Genomic DNA, 14,370 nt, shown 5'->3' with positions numbered 1-14,370 from the left:
TTTTAATTGATTTATCGGCAGGAAAAGTGTATCTTCGAAGTTCGAATATCCGGTTCGGATTCGTGTTGGGAATAAGCCGAATAAATCTAAGTTGTTCAAGTCCAGATACATGGCCCTTAGAAGACGAAAGTCTTTCAGCAGGAGCTATCGATCTGGCTGGAGAAAAGCTTTGCAGGAAGAGACATCAGTTTAGACTGTTGACTGTTGTCATCTTAAGTCTTAAACGAATTTATATTTATAGTAGGTCACCTGCAAAGATTAAGTGTGTAACCTCTTTAAACATTGCGTGCATAATTCATGTTGGTGTGATTTGTTGAGAAACATTTTTTTCAGGATGTTTCTCACATATTTTAGACAAATTCTCCCTATATCTGCTTTTAAATAAATATTTATTTCTGGCTAATTACTAATATTACCCAGATTTTCCTCATTCGAAAAATAAAATGTTTTGAAGAGCTCGATGAGCATACTTCTTACACATTATTATTTTCGTTCCTGCTTAGTAATGTAATAATTACCTAATTATTACATTGACTTTACTTCGAAGGTATCGTTGCTCGATACTTAACCTTATTCTTCATTGTGGTAATCTTACCGCTGGGAAGCAATTCCCAGACTACCTATCTACCTTCTCCTGTAAGAAGAATTACAAAATGGTCAAATTTAGGCGGTTTTCATGAATATCGTCTATTTCTTTAATAGAAACGAAATCTCAAGTTTCAGGCTTAAAATTGAAAAATTGAGTGTTTAACAAAAATTAAAACAAGAAATAATGTTACGTTACATTATCGATAACTGGCGTTTCGGGTACAAAAATGACATTGTTTAAATTTTCGACTTCCGTTGGATAGGGCATTGTCATTGGCAATCCATTTGAGAAAACAACACCGTTGAATATTGTTCCATCACCCTGTAGATTCGACTGATTATCATTTGGATTATCAGCACTCACGGCATCGTTCATTAACGAATTGATAAATGCAGTTGCGTCCCAATCACAATCAACTAATTCCATATCATTGTCCGAATTAAAATATTGTGATAGTATTGACTCTCTTTCGTCGAAAATCTGGAGTGCAAGGACTATCTTAACGTAAACCCATAAACTTAACCCTACCGGAAAGAGAATTAACTTTGATTCCATTTCCGTCGCCTTCCTCAGTCCACAAAGGGGATTTGGTTTAATTATTTCTATAGTGTGTACTATGCTTACTTTTAAACTCAGTGTTGCTCTTTTCTCTTGATCAGGACTACTTGAGCCTTGGTTGGTAGCCGGAAGTCCCATTGCCTAAAAAATTTTCAACAACCATCTTAAAACTGAGCCAGGCAGCCTTTGCAGTGTCTGTCATTTTTTTAATGAATTCCGGATCCCGCAACATTTTTCGTATTTGTGGTCCATTAAATACACCCGCTTTCAACTTCGCTTCGGAAAGTTGTGGAAATTGATTGCTCAAGTATAGAAAGCAGTCACCGTCAATATCAAGAGCTTTGACAAATTGCTTGATAAGACCAAGCTTGATATGAAGGGGTGGAATTAAAATATATTTTGGATTGGCTAAAGGTTTTTCAATTATGTTCAATTTACCTAAGTCAAATGATTTTCTTTTTGGCCATTTCTTTTTTTTATAATGCTTGATGCGATTTCTACTGTCCCATAAACACAAGTAACAGGGTGTTTTTGTAAACCCTGATTGCTGTCCTAATAAAATCCCCAGAACTTTCAGATCTCCACACAACTTCCATTCATGCGTTGAGTAGTTAATTTTTTCCAAAAGAAGTTTAAGAGTACTATAGTCTTCTTTCAATTCTGTGGAAAGTGCAACTGGAATTGGAGCATAAACATTAGTATTGTGCAACAGTACTGCTTTTAGACTGCGCATGGGAGCGTCAATAAATAGTCTCCAATCTTCTGGTTTATAAATACCGGGTTTCATATTTTCCATCAACCCATCAATATTATCACAGTACACTAATTTTCCCTTTACATTAACTTCAGATTTAAAGTATTGTCTAAAACCTTTTTCTCTATTCCTACAAGAACTTATTTTTATTTTGTCAGCAAACAAATTTTTTTTCTTGAAAATGGAAGCTAAATATTCCATACCATCTTTAGCAAGTCCTAGATCTCGTGCACAGTTATTAAATTCTGCCCACCTAAATAACTCTGGAGCACCACGGTTTTCGCTATGTGGAATTTACTGTTCTTCATCTTCATCGTTGTATTCATCGTCATCATATTCAATACCATGTTCGTCATAATCATCATATTTATCATTTTTCAGAATACTTTCGTCACTGTTACAATCAATTTCGTAATCGTTTTCAACCGTATGAGTCGTCTCTCTGCTCACTGACAATTTCCTGAAGGTTTTTGAAGTATCGTTATCTTCCACTGGTTTTGTGACGCTAGATACATCAGCATATTTGACACTACCTTTATTTTTTCTATTTATTCCATTAAGATTGGTCATACAGAAATAGCAGTCTTCCTGTCGTAAAGGTTCCCTCCATATCATTGGTGTTCTAATTTTGAGTGTTTTCTTATTGTCTTCATTACTTTTGTGACGAGTAAGTGACTGAAAACATGCACCACAACCGTTATGACGAACCCAGTTTTAGTTTGGTTTTGGACTTTTATACCAAAATAGTCTTCATACATTGATATAAGGTCATCACTAAATGATCTACGATTTACTGGCACATCAAATTTGCCACATATATAGCAAAATGCATCTGAATTTTTTTGGCATTGATGTGCTTCAAAAGTAATTAACTGGTTAGAATTAGTGAGCTGTTTACGTGCCATAACTGTTTGGATCGTTGGATCACTGTTATAGTTTCCGGATATAAATAGCCACGCGAATATAAATCGCGCTCGATTTTATTTCTCGTTGTTTGATCTAAAAGTGATGAGCTGGAGACTTGAGCGAGTAAAAAGGGCGTGACCTAACGCGTGAAACTTCGACACCTTCCCTCTCAAGTCGAAGCTTCTGAGAAAACAGTTCTCGCACGAAAGCGTGACCTTGTATCTCTATTCCTTGCTGTCTTTTCACGGCAAAAGCTGGTTATTAAATCGAGGAGTCGTTCCGTGAATTAATCTCTACCGATTTCTCTCAGTGTTGTTTGGAATTCATGAGTATTGATGAGTACATTAAGGATTTATGAGATGGATTGCCGTGAGTTCGTACGTCTTTGGAAGTTAAGGAAAAAAAGGATGTTTACAGCCTCTTAAATATGAAATGCTTGACCGGTCTATCGATCATTGAACCTTTATTTAACCTATGTAAAACGCGGCAGAAGTTTTACATTTTCAACAGATAGAATTGCTGTCATTTTTGACAATTTGCGCTTCATTACGCTGTATGAATTCAGGATATGTGTTGTAAGAATTTCTGAGTTTGGGCTTGACAGATTTAGGGTTATGAATTCTGGCTTCTTTCACTTGGGCTTTGTATGTTTAAGATTGAGGTTTGCGTGAGTTTAAAATACAAATATTAACGTAGAAATTCGAAATGGCCAATTTTCGACTATAGATATACTTTTTACGGTGAAATCTGAACTGGCATAGTCCTTCGGACCCCAGATGCAGATTTAGCGACACAAAAGACATATAAATATGGTTGTAAAGTGGACGGGATATACAAATCTTTTGTTTTTATACAAAATATACAAGAAAAAACGCTGTTTTCGTCGTTTTTACGTCTTTTTTTGCATTTTTTGGGAAACTATGACCTGATTGGGTTATTTGGACCCCGGATTCAGATTTAGTGACCCAAAAGGCATGAAGATATGGTTGTAAAGTTGCCAGAACATAAAAATCTTTAATTTTTATTCAAAATATACAAAAAAACGCTGTTTTCCTCATTTAACGTATATTTTTGCTTTTTTTGGAAAATTATGACCTGATAGGGTTATTTGAACCCTGGATTCAGATTCAGTGACCCAAAAAGACATATAGCTATGGTTGTAAAGTCGACCGAACATGAAAATCTTTTGTTTTTATACAAAATATACACGAAAAAACGCTGTTTTCGTCGTTTTTACGTCTCTTTTTGCATTTTTTGGGAAACTCTGACCTAATTGGGTTATTTGGACCCCGGATTCGAAATCAGCGACCCTAAAAACATATAGATATGGTAGTGTAGTTTTTTCGGACAGACCACTTTTTTTGTGTGCCTGTGTTATGTTACGCCGCGTACATTCTATTATGTTTTTTAAAAAGGAATCTAGTTACCAAACGGTACTCGACTAGTTATAACTTCCAGCCCAACGAATGTTCAAATTGAGGCAATAATCTGGACATTAGTTGGGCAGCCCACTTTATGCCCAAATAATAAAAAGAGTACAAAAAATTTAAAGTAATATGTAATGTATGTAATATAATATATGTATAATATGTAATCTATGTATGTACGCGGTGGTAGCCGGTTTTTGTTCTTTCTGCGACCCATCGCAGTAGTAAAAGTATGAAAATTAAAATAATAAATATAAGAACTGATCCAAGTAGGAGTGAAGGATTGATGGATAATTGTCGTGGTACAGTCTTCAGATATTCAAGCTGTAAAATAATGTCTTTCATGGACCAAATAACTTCAGTACAATTGGACATAGAGCATCCGCTCAGAGTACGGTATTTATTGATATTTCAAAGCACTAAAATGAAATATCTATTCCAGTCTCTTCCAACAGTCAGGTCAGTCCTAAGTGTATCTGACTCCAATCAATTTGGTTTAGTACCAATAACTTAACTGAGAATAAGAAACAGCATAAGGCGATCACTTATTTTGTTTATTTTTACTAAAAAATTAAAGAAATCTCTAATATTAACCTCATTTTATGGAAGCTTGAACAGACTCGACTGTGGCCCACGCGCCCGTACGCGTTAAACGCATGTTAATTACTTTTTTTTATTAAAAAGGAAGAGATCGTATGTTTTTTATTGCACTACGCGAAGCAACAATAGTTAAACCATTATTTTATGTTACTTTTTGGACAATAGGTTAATTTAATCAACCCATTCACCACACTTATGATTTTGTTTGTTTATATTAATTATTAAATATATTTAATAAAAAATATATTTAAAAAAATATATTTAATAAAATTAGAAGGCAAATTGCCCTTTCGGTTCCTATGAAAATTTCCTGCACTGCCTGCGGGAGCGGTTGGTTTCCTCGGATGCTATACGCCCTCACTTGCTCATGCCCCACCTCAAGAGGCTAATCACCCCCTCAGGTATATTGTCACACCGGGTCAACCTAAACAACCGATTTGCAATATTTATTTGGATATCGGGCGGAACTTGGTGGGGGAAACTTCCTAACGAATAACTTTGCGGACATGTGGACCCAGTTTGACCGGCGATTCAACCCCCGAACAAAAAAAAAATTCCTCCTAAGAGAGAGCCCATTGCCCTATATACTCATGGAAATTTCATTATGGGGTGAAAGTTAATTTTTGTTTCTCCGCTTGAGTCTGTATTCTAAAAATTATTTCCATTTTGATTGCTTCTAATCTCAAGACGGGGGTTTTGGAATAGTTATTTATCGGACTAAAACTGTTCTAATCTTTTCTAAATTTTGTCTTAATGTTTTGTATAATTCATCATATCCGTGAATAGATAAGTATCTTATTGGTCGTTCGGCGTTTCCTCGAATTTTTCAGCAATTAGAAAGTCTAAAAGTAAGCTAGGTTGAGAACACTGTTTTCGGCTTTTCTGATTGATTTAATAAAATCCTCTACTGTCATATAATCTTGTCCGTTTAGGACCTTAACCATTCTAATCATGTCTTTTCCGAGTATATTTTGTTCCGGTGGTTGATGTAGTTGATTTTCACGTTTTGAATTTTTATGTGAGGACGCGAATGTAGTTTCTGTTTTCATCGTTGTACTTATAGCCCTTGTGAGTTGCGTTTGGGTAATTTTCTCTAATTTCTCCTCATGCTGTTCAGGAGGCTTCGTACTGCGTTAAAACGCCGGTTTTTCCAGCGAAGGGGATTCACTGCGTGAGTATCTCGTTGATAGCTCGTAGATTTCTTTCTCCACATACGCCTGGTACTGGTGTTTATTGCATACCCTTTCAATTTCCTTCGAGAATGTATCTCAACTGATTTCCGTAGAAATATGAATTCCAATCGAAGGATCGTCTCTCAGGTAATCTTTTGATGTCCAGTCGCCAAAACGTTACGCGTAAAAACGTTTGTTAATGCTTTTAAAAAGTAACCAAATTGTTTTTATACAATTCGGTGTTCTTTATTAATCTTCATAGATTTGATACAAGCTTATAATCTTAGAGTTATATTAGAACTGACGAAGGGCCACACGCCCGGTCCTACTTATACTATAGCAGATGTAGGCAGGATCACCAAAACAGGAGAGTTAAAGTCTGAAAGTACCACTTGATCAAAAAGTTGTATGGCTTTATTTTTATAATAAAAAATACAAGTTTATTCATCATAATCGATATTGTCCCCTTCAAAGTACTCCCCATCGACTGCACCGTACTTATGCCAGCGCTTGACTCAATCCCTATTGAAATTTCATCACCATACAGTAAAGCAAATATGTAGATAACTTAGGCATCCGATGTTATAAATATGAGTAAATTAAAGCGGCTTAACGGTCGCAAGTATTTGTTAAAGCTTCAGCTACTCAGTTTACTCGCTAACAAGTTACCTACTTACTGGCTTACTTTACCGGGGTATGTCGTAGTCGTTTGAACACTATCCTGGCAGGATCGCTAAAAATGTAATGGTCAAGAACTGAATAAGTGTTTTAAAAAAAGTCGCTCTGAACAAACTACAGCATTATGTGGCGAGCGATCGAGGACTAGAGGTAATACCCAGACGTGTTTAAACGTTATTATGCTAGAAACATTGATGCACCACACAGTGTAAGGCTACACGCATTTCATTAGACTCGTATTTTGTTCTCTGCAGGTCACTTCTTTTTAATGCTCTCAAAAGTTGGCTTTCTTATTCAACGCACAAAGTTTGCTAAGCATTCTTTTGCCATATGCTTGGTCCACGAACCTCTCGCCGAGTTATATGTAATGAGATAATATAAACAATTTCGAGGCTCGACAGAAGGTAATGTAAAAGTCCAGAAATAAATTTATGTTATTTAAAAAGTAGCTATACTCAAAGTATAGAATTTTCTTTTTTTATCAAAAGGTGGATTGTACTGCGGAAACCTCCAGAGCCTGGGATGTCGCAACCCTCACAACGCCACCGGTTGCCGAGCCATCCGACGGTAATAAGATTCCCTGATAAGTGGATTCAATCCTTTCCCTCTCGTACGTTCCCATCAGTAATCTGTCAATTATAATAAAATATGCAATATTTCAGACAGCATGAATTTAATTCCAGACCTTTCATGGACGTTCAATAAATAAATATCAAGAGTACACTGCCCGACGCTTATCGTTCCTTATGTCATACAACGATATTCGAGCTGAGGTCGCATGCCTTTTTATCCACAGATATATGCTCGCTTATCAGCTCTCATTCAGAAAGGTCAGTTTTTTGTCTATTACACGTTAAATATTTAAAATAAAATTTAAAAAAAGCAACAAATTAATGTATTGAAATATTCGACATTTTTTTCAACCGCCCCCTAAGGCTGCTCTATAATATAGGTTATAGCAAATCGATGATGATTCAATTCAGAGTTAAAATTTAGTTTTATAAACTTGAATCTTCTATAACTAATGACATCATCATAAAATTTTACCGCACAATTTTTCATAAACAATTTCAACGTTATTTTCAATGACGCATTAAATTTTGCGTACGATTACCTCAATTTATTAGAGAAAAGAGCAGTTGTTGTAAATGTTGAAAGCAGTGATGAATACTGTTTTCTCTGGTCCAGCGAAGCCGGTGCGTGCAATTACTCCGTCTTTGGGAAATGTATCTCATAACACGAGAAACCTTCTTTTTCTCAGTAAGGAGATTTCCAACGGGCGGAAAATCTCTTTAAAATTTTATTGACGAAAGATGATGCAAGTACTAACGTTAAACTTAGATTTATCGAAGTGGATCTAGAGTATGCAAATTAAGTACTATATTACCGTAATCTATAAATTTATTTGAAATTTAGCATGCAACTATCCAAAATTCACAGAGTGCTAACATTCAAACAAACGACATGGCTAAATAAGTACTCAGATAACAAAATGCCAGCAAGATGCCTCCCTATGTGCCGGCACGCTTTCCGATTAACGAGACTGTGTTTAAGCACATGAGTAGCTCAGTGCAAGCGCCATTGCCAACAATATTGCCCGCCCGACTGTCTTGCGACCAATGCGCCGGCTACACGGACCTCGAAATGCTAATGAATGGATTCCGTTAATTATAATTATAATTATTTTTATTTATAAGAAAGTTTAATATTCCAAAGTTTCAGTTTCCAGGACATTGATTCCGACTAACCGATGTTTTATGACACACATCATTCCTCGGCCGCCGTGCGTATAACGGTCTTTAAGACCGTTTGCACGCGAGATTGCAGCGGGCAAAACATTGTGCTCGTTCTTCGGTCTCCTTCACATTCATTGTGCCCAGACGATGCCTTATCGCAGGCATGCCGTCCGCGGCCCATCGGGCGGGTGATGTGCCAGGCACGTTTGTTATCTGGGATACATTTATATCAACGCAAAAGACAGAAAATAGCAACCAACGAATTTAAAAATAATTTCTATAAATTGATAAACAATTCCGGCTTGTAAGAAAATGGGAGGGAGATATGGCGCAAAAGCTCTAATTGCTCAACCGAATTTCCATAGTTGTACAATATTTGATGAAAATATGGTCATTATAAATATGAACGAAACAAATATTCTGTTCAATAAACCTATCTGCATTTAATTCACGGTTCTTGATATCTCCTAAATTATCACTTACGATTTTCAGTATAACTATACTCTGCCAAATTTTGGAGATAAAATTTAACAACTAATCTGAATCCGAAATCACGAAGTTCACACCATCACCCATGATAAGATTGCTCTCGGCTGGCACGATGACAAAATGATTCGGCTACCTGACACTACAGACACTCTTCTATGGGGGCATAAATATAGAGTATGAACCTATGGAAGTCGACGCGTGCAGTGGAAAAAATGTATAAGTAATAAATAATATGTATTACTATATGTAAAAATTGTTACTGCAAGCTACTAAAGATTGTGTATATTAGTAGAAAAAAGCGAAGTGGTAAAACATGATAAGCGATGTGAATATGAGTGGAGGAGTGAAAGAGGCAGAGAGAGAAAGAATGTACTTTATAAAAATCTTAATGTAGCAGATATATAGTCTACATATTTTAGTCTGCAGTGATTGGCACACATCATCTTTGTAATATATAATGTAAATTATATATGATAATTGTATATATGTAAATTGTATATATGTAAATTAGAAGAAAGAGTCGAAAAAACTGTACAATTGTTTGAACTGATTTAGCTATCGGATGCAATCAGATCTCTCCCAATGCCGAGGACGATGTTTCATATATATATATGTATGGAAAATAGTTTCTAATCTCTGTAAATAATAAACTAATAAAACAAAACTGTTCTAAAGCCATCTAGTTTTCCAATAAATGTACATTTTCAGTTTCGCTATTAAATTCATTTTCGTACATATGTATGAATACAATCATAATATTAGTAATTGCAAACATCTCACGCAATCCCTATAGAGAGGGACATTTCAAATAAAGCATGTCAACAATTCATGTCAACAACATCAGAGAATGCTGAGCTTTTGCACTCTTTATTTCTATTGCTTGATGTTTCTCTTTCTGTGTCTCCTTTCGCTCTTATGAACATGTGATGCTAATTAAGTAAAAAGGAATTCTGATTGTAACAGGCAGATGACTGGCCTTCCAAGCGTTATTACGTAGATGCGTCTTGCGCCTGATTGCGAGCCTTGTCCATTCGATGAATTTCGAAAAACAGGGGTTTTACGTTATATAGTGGCTACCCAATTCACCATATATTTTTAATCCAAGTTTTCCTACTTCTCAGGTTGTCGGGTCACCTGTAGGTAGATCTGGAGTTCAAATGAATTTCGTAAAAATCTTTCCCTTTCTCGTCTTATGAATTCATTAAAATTCCTTACCAGGGTTCATCAAGAGAATTGCTTTTATAAGATTTCTCTATTGTATCCGTGTATACAGAAATCGAAAGAGCAATCCTGGCAGGATCGCCAAAATGTTAAGTGTGAAAAGGCCTAATGAGCTTTTTTTTAAAGCTCGAATTCAATCTCTGACTGTGAGCGCTTTATTTACGTTTATGCGTACAGGTATGGAATTGAGCTCCTTAGAGAGGCGCCACTTTATAGATGCTAATTAGATGTGGAGCGGGGTAATTCTCAGCTCGTAACAGCTTGAAGGTAAATAAAATTTTCGACTATAATGTTACATAATATGATGCATATGATGCAATATCGGTCAAAAAGGTGCAAATATTTAGTAATTGGTAGAGGGCGTAAGCGTCTTTAAAAGGAGGCCAGATCTTCTTCATCAGTCTACTGATGTTGTCATTTTTTCCCGCTTGAATTGAAAGTCCAGATCAAGGGGAGGCCATGCAGGATCTCGATAGTACTTCAAGGGCATTGGGTACAAACAATGATTTTAAAACTGAAAGGAAAATGACTGAAACTTTAAAACTAGCTTGGGACATAATTCCAGAGTTTACAGGTGAAAATATGTCTGCGGCAATGTTTATAGAACATTGCAAGGCAGTAGCCGTAGGTTTAGAAGGTAATGGAGTAAATTACCTTGTTATGTTGATTAGGAGAAAGATAACGGGAAAGGTTAGAAGATATATACAGGATAGACTTGGGATAGTTTTGAGCAATTAATGCGGGTCTTAGAAACACATTTTTCACCCAAACTAGACACAAGTCAGCTTATGCAAGAATTAGCCACAATTACCCGTGAGAAAAACGAGGAAATAATCGAGTACGGTACTAGAGTTACCGAAATTTTGAACAAAATAATTACTTTAGTCATGAAAAGGACACCGGTAGAAAAGGGATTAGAAAGGTGCCAAGAATATAAGGGAAATGCTATTAAAAATTTTATGCGGGGTTTGTATCGCGCCAATCTTTCACTTGTTAAAGAGAAAAATCCATTAAGTTTAGATAGGGCAATTGAAGTTGCTACAGAGGCCGAATTAGAGAATAAAAGTTGGAATAAGACTCACAATAGACTCGAAGGTTCTTCTTTTCGAGATAATTTGGAGAATAAATTTAAATTTGGGAACCAGAAACGTGTTGCCCATATCAGAAGTGATATGGAGGCACCGGGTCCATCTGGGGGGTGATCACTCTCATATATAAAATGCTATAATTGTAATGAATGTGGGCATCTTAAACGCGAGTGTCCTAAAAATACGCAGGAAAATGATCTAACTCCAAAAAAAAGGTCTAAATCTTATTGTAGTTATTGTAATTATACCAATCATATTATTACGCAATGTAAATTAAAACAAAGGCACGAGGAAGAACGTAATAATAGATCTCAGTCCGCACAGAACTTTTTAAACTCCCAAAAGAGGCATCAAACCGGTGCTGTGATGACCTCTAAACCATTTCAGCACCCTGACGAAAAAACATTCTCCAGATCAGGGACCCGCGACTTTCAAAAACCAATCCAGTAATTACAGTTAAAAATGGAAATTTTTATAAAGGGATTACTTTATTTTTGATTGATACGGGATGTGATTTGAATTTATTGAAAAGACATAATGTCGATTCAAGAACATGGAGTAATAAGAATGGAAGATATAACTTGGTAGGAATGGGTTCGGAGGTAATTCAAACAATTGGAAATGGTTACATAGTTAATTTTATTTCAGCAGATTGTGAATTAAAATCAATAGTGAATTAGGAAGTACTGAACTCTAGAATAATAAAAATTAATGATCTAATCGAGGGAAGCCCTAGAATTGGGGAGGTAATTGTTTTCGCGAATAAAGACCGGTATATTTTCAACGTAATCATTAAAAATAAATTTGATGATCAACTTTCTTTAAATACAATATCAAATGCTATTTTGGCACTTAAAAATGCAATAGAAACTTTGAATGTAAAATGTATTAAGGTTCCGAGTTATGATACTAATCTGAATGGGGTCTCTCGGATATCCATCGAACAAATTTTAAAGCAACAATTTAAAGATACCGAAATTTTGATTGTAATTTGTTCAGGGGAAGTAAAAATTCCACCGGTGGCTGATCGTGAAAGAATTGTGAAGGTATTCCATGAATCGTCTGCAGGGGGATACAAAGGGGTTTCAAAAACTTTTTGGAGAATTAGAAATAAATTTTATTGGAAGAATATGAAGCAGGATATTCAAAATTGCATTAAGCTTTGTCGAAATTGTCAAGAAAGAAAATTATTAAGAGTCAAAACAAAAATGCCTATGGAGATCACAGAGACTCCCAAAGAACCCTTTGATAAAGTTCAAATTGATATTGTCGGACCTTTACCACAGACTATTAAAGGAAATAGATTTACTTTAATTATACAGGACAATTTTTCGAAATTTTCTGATGCGATTCCTATACCCAATGCAGAGGCTGAAACAATAGCAGTCGCATTGGCGGAACAATTTATTATGCGACATGAGCGTCCAAGGGTTATTCAGATTGATCAGGGAAGTAATTTCATGAGTAAAGTGATGGAAACTTTTTGTAAAATTTTTTAAATTGAGAAAATTCAATCAACTTCTTATCACCCTCAATCGCTGGGTTCCCTTGAAAGAAGTAATCATACTCTGATTAAATATTTAAAACAATTTGGTACAAAACAGGATTGGGATGAATGGCTACGAGATGCCATGTTTTCATATAATTCATCCGTGCATGAGTCTACGGGATTTGCTCCCCATACTCTTGTTTATGGTAAAGAAATGAATTTACCAACCAATTTCTCTGAAAATAAACCCCCTAATACATATGTTAAATACGTGCTTAACTTGTTCCAAAAATTGATTGATGTCCAAAAAACTGCTGAAGAAAATTTAAAGGCAGCAAAAGAGAGATCGAAGCGATATTATGATCAAAAATTAAATGTCCAAAATTTTAAAGAAGGAGGTTTTGTTAGACTGCTTGAACCTCCATCTTTTCATAAATTTGATAAGCAATATTCTGGTCCGTTCCAGATTGAGCAAATAATTGGGAATTGCGATGCATTGATCAGAATGGGACCCAATAAAACTAAGATTGTACATCTTAATAAGCTAAAATTGGCCGCAGTTCCAATGGAAGCTTAAATAATTAATTTTCAAATCAAGAATTTCTAAATAAATACTAAAACTATTTGTTACAATTAACGTTCATTTGTCATGAAGATAATTATACAATTTTACAAATCATGAATAATTGTAAAGACATTTAATAAAGGCCGTATGAAATCCTAATAAATATTACATAAACGAGGGAAGTACGATGAAATATTATGTGATGAAAATTTAATTTAAAATATAGCCGAAATATAATAAAATATTATGCAAATACAATATTATGCATTTACAGGATTATATCACCTTTAAATCCTATTATAATTTACAATCCTTAAAACAAAAATTTTTTTTTTTAATAGAACATGGTAAAATATATTTACGAGTAAATTTGAAATTTTTGACAAGGGATCTTAAACAAAATTTGTAAAATTCTCGTCCATTTTTAGTAATAACAAAAATAATAATAATAAATATATAATTTAATTTTTGTATAATATAATCAATAATTAAACGATAAATGATAACTTGAGTAATAAAAGTTAGTTAAAATTAATTCTTAATAGTAATCAGAGCTTTAAATTTCTTTTATTCAAATTAGAATTCAAATTTTGCGCCAGATTACGTTTATTATACTATTCTGAATTCATATTTAATTTAAATAATTACAAATTCTGAGACAAATTTCTTATCTAAATTATGGGCCGTGACAAATATAAACAAAGGGGGACCCATAGAATGCGAGAGGCGGGGCGCCGCGCTTTCGTTGCCCGTGCACCTTGACCTTGAGAAAGGCGCGAAAGCCTTATAGCAACTGCATCTTAAGGGATATTCCCCTAAGAAAGCTAATATTAATGAATTAATGATATGAAATTCACAGTCCGAATAAAACGATAGATAACAAAATAAACTGAATTAACAACTTCAGGGTTTAATGACCGGGAAATAGTGAAGTTCTTTTATAATATACATGAGAAAACAGACTTCGATTATATTGACTTAAATTGATTGAAATTAAAATCTCACTAGGATTTAAAATACGCGCCATAACTGACGGAATAAATTAAAATTAAAATTTAAGGTAAAATCGCTAACAATTAAATCAACTAAACAATTTTT

At 34.8% G+C, this 14,370-nt stretch overlaps 1 long non-coding RNA gene across 2 annotated transcripts in view; it reads left to right on the top strand.

Annotated features, from left to right (window-relative positions):
• Positions 1-7,426, top strand: part of LOC117172272 — a 23,236-nt gene extending 15,810 nt beyond the window's left edge. The window contains exons 2-4 of one of the 2 annotated variants that reach the window (XR_004467003.1): positions 6,939-7,088; positions 7,173-7,294; positions 7,368-7,426. This is a non-coding gene — a long non-coding RNA (uncharacterized LOC117172272). Of the gene's footprint in view, positions 1-6,431; positions 7,089-7,172; positions 7,295-7,367 lie in introns of those variants that run through there. The other variant, XR_004467002.1, reaches the window with a different exon arrangement.
• The last annotated feature ends 6,944 nt before the right edge of the window (positions 7,427-14,370 follow it).

The sequence above is a fragment of the Belonocnema kinseyi genome, chromosome 1 (assembly GCF_010883055.1).
Source record: "Belonocnema kinseyi isolate 2016_QV_RU_SX_M_011 chromosome 1, B_treatae_v1, whole genome shotgun sequence".
Lineage (NCBI taxonomy): Eukaryota > Metazoa > Arthropoda > Insecta > Hymenoptera > Cynipidae > Belonocnema > Belonocnema kinseyi.
This window is presented reverse-complemented; position numbering and strand designations above follow the sequence as displayed.